At 31.5% G+C, this 11,704-nt stretch overlaps 1 non-coding gene across 1 annotated transcript; it reads right to left on the bottom strand.

Annotated features, from left to right (window-relative positions):
• Positions 1-3,521: 3,521 nt before the first annotated feature.
• LOC111756726 (U6 spliceosomal RNA) lies at positions 3,522-3,625 on the bottom strand. Its single transcript, XR_002791139.1, has one exon. It is a non-coding gene; the product is annotated as a U6 spliceosomal RNA (small nuclear RNA).
• Between the last annotated feature and the right edge of the window lie 8,079 nt (positions 3,626-11,704).

Here is an 11,704-nt window from a genome sequence, read left to right as displayed (position 1 = left end):
TTGGTTGGTCGGGCGTGCATGCCTGCAATCCCAGAAGTTTGAAAACTGACACTGGGAGATTACTGTGAATTCGAGACCAGCCTGAGTTACAAAGTCAACTCAAGGCCAGACTGACCTACACAGTGAAGCCCTGTCTAAAAAAAAAAAAAAAAAAAAAAAGACAACAAACAGACAAACATAAAACCTCTAGAATTGGTACTATAATATGTTAAAGTTCTATAAAAACCAAAATTAACAAGGATGCAAATCATAAATATTTTTAGAGGATAGTAGTGATGGAAAATGAGATGGGAGCCATATACAATATAAATACCAATAGAGCATTATGTGAATTTTAAAAAGGCTGAGAAACAAAAATGCTAGGAAAACAAGTACTAGGGAGTGAAAGAGTGAGAGTAAAAATCTAATGGCTTTATGATTTCCTAGCTTCTGAAGACTTAGATAAGGTCCAAAAATTAGGACTTACAGATTTTCCATCTTTAAGTATGTATCATATTCCTGAGTTATTGTAATATGATTGCTAATTTGAACTACAACAATTATATATTTTGTATTTGCATAGGTGTTCATATTAAGCAAGTCATTTTAAATAATATAAAACATGCTACTATAATGTTGATAATTTAAAGTATATCTGTCTGTCCTCTCTTCAGAAGCACATATACTAAAGTGCATCTGTATTATTTTTCAGCTATAGCTGTTTATAATTTACCACAAATTTTATTTCACAGAACAAACAGACTGTTTTTACACAAGCAGAGAGAAATGAGAGACAGACACACAGAGATGGACAGCATAGTCATGTCATCAAAAGAACTCAGAATAGTAGAGGATTTTGGGTCAATGAGGAATATATTAAAATCTCTTTGAAATCAAAAGACATTCAAAAGGTGACATAAAATTTAATAATTTGCATTTTAAATTAATTGATACTGCTTTTTGGTACTCAGGTGTAATATGAATCTTAACTGAAAGAAAAGTTGAAACTTGGCATATTTTTCTTTACCATAAAATGAGAAATATCATGAAAAGTGAGTAAAAGTGCCCTGCTTCAAGTTGTATTCAGACAGGCAAAAGTTCTTACATTTTTCCCATTTTCTACAATTTCTAGGTTTTATTTAAATTGTACTTCCATAGCCTTCTTTGACATTAATATATATCTATATCAGTTATATATATATATATATCAATATATATATATATCAGCTATATCTACCTATATCTATATAATCTATATCTATATATTACAATGTATGTATATATATATATATATATATATATATATAAAACAATGAAAAACACTGATAGGATATCAATTTTAGTGATGAAGGTAAGGACAAGACCTAGCAAATACGGGCTTCTTAAATCCTGTTTCCTACATGTGAGCATTGATGAATCTGTCTACATAAATAGGAGTAATTAAAGGACCATAGTGTGGTGATGAAAAACTGTGGGGCTTGCCCTAAGGAATAGTATAAGCACGTCTTTGTAAAAGGACCAAGAAATGGTGGACCACAGTGACTTATTACTTCCTGGGCAATATCCCACACTCACAAAAACATAGTAAACACACCATAGTTGTCTGTGCCATGCCTCTTCAGTCCACTTCTGGTCACATCTATGCTGTGACTGTGGTACACAGTACATTGCACTTTCCTAAGTACTAATTCAAGCACAAAATGACTTCTCTGTTTTTCTGCCTCAGGAATGTCTCTGCTGGCAGATTCAGTCTGGGATTTTAATGCCCTTGATGAAAAGCTTGTGTTTGTAGCAAAATACTCTAGCCTCCTATTCTTCTGGAGAAGCTTATTCCAAAGTGCATTCTGTGTAATTATCCTATATAAGGTTCACAGGAAGACCAAACATATTTGCCCACAGGAAAACCTGCTTTTTGCTAGTTTGTCTCCTTCCCAATGTAATACTCCTTGCTTTCTCTTTTGTCATTATGTAAATAACCAAATAAATCTTCTGTTTTTGAAGACAAATCAAGACACATATTTATTTTTATCCTTAAATCTCCACTGTTTACAAAACGGTTTTTTATTCATGATTGTCTTTTGATGTGGGGGCAAGGAAATAGGATACAGAATTGTCAGCTTCATATTACTGATGAGGAAAATGCTTTAGGTAATCTGAATGGTTCTCCCTAAATCACACAGCTAATAAGTGGCAGTCTTCTTTGATGTGCTAAATAGGATTTTGGCAACACAAAAAGAATGAATTGTTTCCCAAAGCAGATCTGTGTGCATTAATTTCTTGTATAACCCCAATTTAATATGTCAGCTCTTCCTAGCTTAAAATATCTTAGCTGAACCTCATTAATGTGGATTCTACTCAATTATACTTTGTGATAACTTAGAAAATAAAGATATGAAATTTATTTTCCCTGTAAAAGTATTATCTAAGAGTCAATATGTTTTATAGAACCAAATAATTTCCTCAATCCTTCCTTTGGGTTTTCTATAAATATTATCTTTTAATGTCTTATGATACCCAATGCAGACAAAAATCATTAAGAACACTGAGCGTTAGAAAGTTTTATTACTCCTCTAATGCCCTTAAGCATCACAGAATCAAATTCTGTCCCATCTCAAATTTTATTTAGAGAGATGTTCTCATGTTAATTTTTAATTTTTATTTATATATAGTTCTGTATCAACAGCTTTACAGTGAAAAACTGTTCTAAATATTTTACAAATATTGACTGTTAAAACTACGGGAAAAAAACGAAGAGAGTTTTTACAACTGAAAAAAAATGGTACATGGAATTTAAGTGGTTTTTCTAGTGATAAATGGTTGGTAAATGCTTACTTCCAGATTCAAAGTCAGGAAACACTTCTGAAGTTAAAACTCAGTGATGTCACTTGCTATCAGCCCCTTGAAAATCTTTAAATCTAACCATTCAGTCACCATAAAAACCTTTATTCCTTAATAATAGTCAATATTAAGAAAAGTTAAAGAGGGGCTGCAGATTTAGCTCAGCGGCATAAGCACCTGCCTTGCAAGCAGGCAGTCATGAGTTCGATCCCTGGTACCAATAAAAAAAAAAAAAAAGTTAAAGAGGAGAGATTTAGAGTGTTTTGCAAGGATAACTTCCTTAATATTATGTATAAATAATTAAATTGCTAAAGCCTCAGAAACTCCAGATAACTTCGTGCACTTATGCCTCTTTAAAGTCTGTCATGCCTATAATTTCATCACTCAAGAGGCTGAGGAAAAAAGATCTCCATGAGTTCAAAGCCTGCCTGAATTACATGAGTTCAATGCCAGTATGAACTATACAGCAAGACATTGCTTAAAAAAACAACAAAAATAAAAATAAAATCTATGGCACAGTTTTAAATACATTGTCAATGATGGTTTTATTTATTTGGTGTTTACACATTTTCTTTTTGAAAAATAAATTTATTGTATATTTAAAATTTACAATGTGTTATAACTTACACAGAGTTACTACTTTGACATAAATTTAACTTATCTATCACCTCACATAATTATCCACATTTTTCAGTTCCAAGAACAGCTACAAAATACATTTTGCAAATATTCATGTCAGCTTGATGGTGAGACCATGATAATCATCTCTGTATCCTTCTAATTTTAGTATATGTACTTTGAAATTTATTATGATGGGGAAACTACATGACTAAGAAGGCTTATGTAACAATAAAGAGAATAAAAAACAACTATAGCACTTTACAGTAATTGTTCTTCTGAAAGTTTGATCACAAAGAAAAGGAAAACCAGCAGATTCTAAAGTCATTTGTCCATCCAAATAATTAGACCAATTCAGTTTGACAAATTATGCACTAAGGTTCAGACTGGGTACAAACAAGGAGAAAATTTGACAGTTGTTTATTGTGCTGAGCCAGGATAATTGTCAGCCTGTGAGAAGGAGTTATTTTCCAGACAAACTTTCCTTATCCCATAATGCCTTTGTGTAATTTTTAATACCTCAGTGTTCTTTTGTTTGTTTTTGTTTTTTATAAACTTATAAATATCTACAGCATCTTGCTATATATTCCAAGCTGGTACTGAGCTCTTTATGTAGATCAAGCTGGCCATTTATTCGTGGAAATCCTCTGGTCTCATCCTTCTGAGTGCTGAGATTAGAGGCACACATCACCATGCCTGGTTACCGCAGTGCTAATATGCGCAAAATTCTTATTGACACATTTAGATTTTAATAAAAACAAATCATCCAGCCTTTTTTTTTTGATATCAGGAATCGAGCTCACAACATCATGCTTGCTGGATAGCCACTCTGCTGCTGACCTATGTCCCTGGCCTCAGACCTTTTTCTGTTGCAATAAAAATTTTTCTGTATGTTCTTTTTAAGAAAAAAAAATTGCTTTTCATCTAAAACATTCTTGCTGGTTTTTCCTGAATTTAAATGGGTGGAATTCCTCTACATTTAGGATAATTAAAGTAATTGGATTGTGCTACATTAAAACCACTACAATAATATTTATCTCCCAAGAACATTAATTGATTAAGGATTTGCTACATTTTGAAAATATGAACATACTAAATGTAATACCTAACTTCTAGAGGAGTTATACTCTTTATTTACTGAGATTTACTTAGAAAATGCTATAAAAACTTGTCTCCAATATGAAACACAAATATTTAATGGTACAGTAACATTGATTTGAATTTGATATACTTTTATAATCTTATGTTTTGTGATTGCCTAGTTTTCTTATTTGGGTTATAACTTTATGTTAATGTGACAAAATAATAAGGTATAGTTCTTTATGTTACATCTAATGAAGCACAAAATCTGAGAGTTTATGTAATTGTTTTTCCTTGCTTTTTACTAAGTACTCTGTGCAACAAATATCTTACTGTTGATGTCATCTTGTTTCACTTTAGCCTTAATTTTGAAACTAAATATGTATATAAATATACATGACGCATTTACAAATGATAATTATGAAAATAAACCTTAGTGACGTAGTTTTTGAAATTGACTTGATGAGAAAGCAGTGGCTAAGTTACTTATATTAAATCTCAGATCTCAAGAAAAATTTTCAGAAGTGTCTCAGTATTGAATATCAATTTTTACAGCATGGTTTTCTTCTGAGAAGGATGTGTGCTACTATTTCACTTTCCACTATAGAAAATATTTGGGAATATATGTATTCAGAACTCATGGAGGCAATTTATGTAACATTCAACTGACAGTACAGTGCTTCAAGAGACTCACAAATTCATAGTACAAAAACATATCAGTGCAAAGGTATGGTGCCTCAGAAAATATATACAGAATCTTCAACTTGTCTGATTGAAGATATATATATATATATATATATATATATATATATATATATATTAGTCTGTCAGGACCTAATGCCATTAAGTATCATTAAGTTGACTGACTTAGTAGAATTAATCTTCATGATTCTAATATGCCTATGGCCATCCTATACTTTGATGTGCTATGAAACCAAGAAGGTATAGATTTTACCCTGGTTAATTCACTGACATGTCATTAGGCTTTTAGAATCTAACCAGTTAGATTTCTGCATGAGTAATGAAATCTCTCCAACTGGTTTACTTTCAGGTTTTTAGAACATACAACTTATTCTACTTTTTATATACTTTATTTCACACTCATATAACTAATCCATAAATAGATGAATATTTATCGCTATAAGTTTATGCTTATAATTTCATAAATAATCTACATTAATGTATGCTACCATGCAATTTTGATCTGAAGACTTTTTGGAATTCATCAGACTATGGCTTTGGGAAGTTATTCTTTGGTGAATATTTGTAGTCTAATTTACTAGTGTTTGGAAGTTTCTAGTGAATTGTGCTAAAATAAATTAAAATAGAGACATTGTTGCCAATCTTGTGAAAAGGCAAAACTCGCCCAAATAAATGAAACTTAATCTTGGTTATTTCTTATAAATGTGTTCGCTAATCATAAATGATGTGTTAATTACTTTCCAAAATTAGTATATGTTGAACACTTTCAACCAACTCTGTGTTGTTTTACAACCACATAGTACTAAAAAATAGTTGTAAAGACTCTACATCTTTTTCTTTAAAAATTAAAAGTTTTCCTCCTTTGCACTTTTTAAGTTAGAATGAAAAACTCTCCCTTGAGTTTTTTCTTAACATCTTTGGTTTGAGATATCCAGGCTCACAATTAATTCCTTTGTACGCACAATGAACGTTTGTGTGCATAGTGTATATTGGAGATTGAACCTTGTCCTTTGTGCATGCTGAATTGGCCATATATTACTGAACTATACCTTCAACTTTTATTGTTGGCTAGTCTGCTTCTAAAGTGGCTCACCAACTAAACGTTACTGGGTTATGTGTACTTGCCTCTCCTTCTGGAGTTAGATTTCAAGTTCTTCTGGTCTGGATCAAAGAATAGAATGAAATGAGAAAATAAGCATTGACAAAACTTTCCTGAGAAAGTAAAAGTGAAGAGTGGAGGACAAATTGGCTCTGCAGAGCAAGCTTGGACTGAGTTAAGAGAAAAAGGGTAAAAGCATAAATAAAAGTACATTCACTGTATCTGGCAAATGCAATATGGGCTATTGTGGAAAGTTATGATAGCAAGTTCATCATGACACCTATGTGTCCTTTTATGCTCTCCAAATCTGGAGTAAATTCACAAAGACTTCTACATGAGTCCTGGGAGGTAGTGTTTGCAATTTATGCCTCACGCTGGCCTAGCCCATCCCACTGACAATCTGGTCAAGTTCTCTCGGGAGAGGTTTACAAGTTAGGAACTGTTTTACAGCTTTGCTCAGTGTGTCTATGATCTTGTAATTAACAGGTCAGGCTTGAGTCAGCTTTGCTGTACTCTAATCACCTGTCTCACTTCCACAATTAACTGCTGGAATACTTAATTTTAGCCAATCTTATAGTAGACACAAGATATTGTCCTTGGTTTGTGGAAAACGGTCTTGAGAGTGGGTTTAAAAACTTTTTAGCTATGTCATAATTAAACCTCCTTTGGAGGTAAGAATGAATTTATATACATGGAAAAACTAAGACATTCTATATAAAATGCAACTTTTTACAATATTATTTAATGACTAAAGATACATGTACATTTTATTGTAAAATTACTTTTACTTCTTAAGCAGTGAAAGTGTGCACATTGTATATTCTGCAATACATTTGAAAGACCTTATCTTGTTGCTAAATATTGGTCAGTATTTTATAAAACTTATTGTTCATATAGTTGAGTTATCACTAACTGAACTCTATAACATCTCTTTCTAGTAGAACTTTCTTTGATAATGAAAATGTTCATAGAATATACAATGTCACCAATAAGGTTGTCTATAACCACATACAGAAACTGAATACCCAGAGTGTGTGCAATATGACAAAGCACTTTGATTTACAAATTTATTTTAATTAATTTAAATATTAATAATCATAGATGCTCAAGTGCTATTGTTTTAGGCAGAAAATATACACTACATACAGAAATTAGAATTTCTTTTTACAACTACTGATTAATTCAAAGATTAAAATGAATAAGTTAGAGTGCAGATATGTTTACAAATATTTATGTCAAAATATGCTTCAATAATTTAACTGCAAACTTCAAATTTAATATTATAAGGCCACAGTTTCTTTTCCTTTGGTATTTTGTAAGGGGATTATTGAAGTTTTCATTAATTGTTTTTGGATAATTTTACGTTGTTATGGGAATCTCTGCCACCAAATTTCCACATTAAGACACACTGTATTTCATTATCTGTTTATGCGGTATACCACTTTGTACTGGAACTCTAGTTTAACTTCTGATGATTGACTAAAGTGAATGGAATCCTGACTTGTCTAGCATCACGGCAAAAAATACTAACATACACATACAAAGTGTAGTGGTACTGATTTTATAGAATTATCTTCTATATATTAAATGCCTGTGTATATTAAATACTTTACAAAACCTAGCAAATTTTACAAATATTTGGTTTCAATAGCCTTTAAATTATATTATAAAAAAAGAGAGAGAATAAGATAGAAGTTAGAGGACAACACAAGATATTGTATATGTTTATTTCTCCTGTTGCCTTTTCCTCCTAATAAAGTGAGGCAGATATTAGAAGAGGAAGAAAATGAACTGAACTAGAAAGATTTGACTGTGGTGATATATAAAATACTAAAGTACCATTAATGATTTTGTGTGGCATTGAAATTTTCCAGAATATAATTACATTATTTTGGAAATTGACATCATTTGCTATGATGGTCACTGATAAAAAGTCATGAAATAATCATAAATACAAAATAAATTTATAATTGAAAACTGTGATAAATATTTTGAAAGACTACACAAATACATAGTTTGATTTAATCATCCCACTATTACTAAAAAATCATAGCACTTTGTACTCCGTAAATATATACAAATACAAATCACAAATATTTAATTTAAAATAAATTTTAAAAACAACTGGAGAAAATGACAAGCAGAATATAGCTAAGATTTGGGGCTAAGCAAAGGACACTTTGGGAAAATGAGAAGAGTTTATTCTGGAGAATCAAGAAAAAAATACAATGATTCCAAAGAGAAAAAGAAGCAGATTGATAATAAGAGAAATTAAAAAGCGTTGCCTACATATTTTATATTACAGAACACTAAGATTTGCTTTAAAAGAATGGAAATCAAAAGATTTTAGTGTTTTTATTAGTAAAATTCATTAATTTTTAAACTATTATATTAGTGTAAGCAGCTAAATAAAATAAAAATTAATATACAGGCAGAAAGAGACTGGCCTGTGGAGGAAGTCAGCAGAAAAAAAACATTGGAATTTTCACTGCAGGCACCTCTGAAGATAGCGACACAATCACCAGGCCTAACTGCCTCTCTAAGGCATAAGCAATAACTTGGAATGATACTATAATTGGTATCACGGAGTCCATGAATTCCAGATAGGCATCAGTCACCCAGGTGTGTAACCAGAGTGTCCAGACCCATCCCTTCCCAAAAATGCCTTTGTTCTTTGCATGAACTCTTACTACACGACATGCTTCCCTATTAGATCAATATTAGCTAGACAGTTATACTTTCAAACCTATATCTTAATGGCAATTTGGCCCACATTATACCCATGTTGTGACTGTCCTATATAATTCACCTCTGAAAAAAGTCTTCAGAGACGACCTACTTCTGAGACCTCTCCTGTCTCTCAAGAGCTATTTTTATTCCCCAATAAACCTTTCCTACTCTTATTCATGTTTTGCCTTTAAGGGGCACAAACTTGGCATATCTGACATCTAGCAAATTAGGTGCTATATTTCTCCTATACAGATCACATTTTCAATACTTTGAGCCCTTTAATGTACAATTTTAGTTTCATCATTTGTTCAATTTTCCCTTCTAATCATATAATGCCATTTGATTAATAGGTTTTCCTAGTTATGAGTTTAAAAGTTTTAAAGATTTTACAGTTAAATATTTATTTATTAAAATTAAAGTTTAGTTGATTTATAGTACAATACCAATTTGTTAGAATCATTCCAATTCCAACTAAAAGTTTAGATAAAGAAAATAGTCCTTCTAGAACATAGGAGACTAGTCTTTGTGGATTATTTTTTCATAAAATTTTTTCTATTAGATGAAATTTCCTCAAAATTATTTTAAGTTTCGTGACATAGAAGTGTATAGTTTGACTGTATTTTGCCCTTGCACAGCCCCTTGTAACCAGTTTTCCTTAAATGGCATTTTATTTTGTTGCTAAGAAGCAGATTTGTAGCAGAGTGGCACCTAGAATTTATTTTAATTGCAGTAGTATTTCATATAATTTTTGAAAAGTAGTCTGTGTTCAAGGATTTCAGAACATGTTTTTAATGGTAAATTACCTTGACAATATTCTTTTTTAAGTATAAAGAATAGTACAAAAGGTTATTCTTCCCGAGGTCTACTGTTGGTTTTCTTAGTCTACACATTTATTGGATATCTACTAAATGCTTAACAGTATGCTGAATTCAGTGATGATTCATAAAAGAAATAATAGACAAGATTCCTGAAGTCAGTTGTTTGATTTAATGAGAGATAAAAAGAGCTAAATTAAATTATGTATATTTAAAAATATTTATTGAGCAATTATGGCTGTTCCCATTAAGTACTTAAGTTTCTCACTAGTTAAAAAAAAAAGGCCAGAGAAACAAGTGTCAGTGTATAATTAGGATCACTGACCTTGAAAAAGTTTTCAATGAGTCAGACAGATGATTTGACACTGGGAAGCAGGGATGACATTCTGGGCAGATTAAGTGACATATTTAGTGATGTAGAATCCAAAGAGGGCACATTTTTTCTTGCTGTTGACCTGCACGTTTGTTAATACAGCAAAAATGTGGAAAGTACAATAACAAGTAAAATGAGTTGCCCTTTAATAAAAGAGGGTCTTTTGGCTACAGAAATGACTGGAGTAATTATACAATGAAAGAAAAGCAAAATGACAACAAGTTAATGTTCTTGTTGTACTATGCATCAAAAATTGGATGATGGAAATAAACAAATTAGAGGAGACATGGGAAGCAGCTTTTGATGACATTATACATTGAGAAGTACTGGCATGGAAAATAAACCACACCGAAAATCATTCAGTCCCATCCCATACTTCACTAAATTATACTGTGGGAAGGAAATACTGATTTATGCATTGTTGTATCAGTTTGGTTATATTTCTATGAAGCAAAGATACAAATATAAAATGTAAATATGTATAGCTTCATTAATTACATTTAATAGAATCACAGTTTTCAGAAATCTTACTGAGATATAATTATCTTTGCTTCTGTCCTCTCTTGTCGCATTTTTTACTCTGTGGATCACGTGGTTGATATTAGACTGAAATAAAACTTTTAAATTCTAACAAAAACAGGAACAGCCTTGAAAGACTTTAAACTTACAATTATAGCAGTATAATCTAATTTATCAACTATAGCAATTCTTATTATGTAACATATGGTATGTACTATTTTATTATATTTGCAAAACATCAATTAATTATTTAATAGTATTTAGCTTCTCCATAAAAATCAAAGTCATCTTCAAAAAATACATAATAAAGTGACAAAACACAAACTTACCCTGTAAAAAAGAAAAGCTGTGTTTGTTGTGGTATTTCATCCATAAAGATGTCCACAATAAGACTAAAATAAGACTAAATAGATGTAATGTTTCTTAAGTTGTGGACATCTGGGGATATCGCTCAGCAGCACAAATACTTGCCTTTGCAAGCGCAATGTCCTGAATTCAATTCCTTATACACCACACACACACACACACACACACACACACACACACACACACACACAAACACAGAGTGAGCTGTGTTCCTAGGTCAATATGTAGCCTAAGCTTAATTGGATCAATTTGATGGATTTAGGAGCTGCTAAGACAATTAGCAAAGTACACTTATGAGGGTGTCTGAGTTAGTCATGAAGGCACAGCCTTAGTATCTAAAGCTATATCTTTTTCCTTTCTTCCCTAACACTGTTTCCCTGCTCTGGTTTCTGATCACCATAAACAAAGCATCTCTGCACTTCTGCTATGATGTTTCTGCCTTGAAGCCAGCTGAACATGAATTCAATACCCTTAGAACATGACAAAAATAAATATTTGCTTTTTAAAAATTTTGGACATTGGATATTGTGCTATAGCAACAGGAAAGTTAGGTGATAAAGTGGAATAATTTCTACAATGATACCA

Source organism: Cavia porcellus, unplaced genomic scaffold (assembly GCF_034190915.1).
Source record: "Cavia porcellus strain 051 isolate PalLab524CR breed Dunkin Hartley unplaced genomic scaffold, mCavPor4.1 scaffold_3, whole genome shotgun sequence".
Lineage (NCBI taxonomy): Eukaryota > Metazoa > Chordata > Mammalia > Rodentia > Caviidae > Cavia > Cavia porcellus.
The sequence above is the reverse complement of the archived record's forward strand: the minus strand, read 5'-3'. Positions and strand labels throughout refer to the sequence as shown.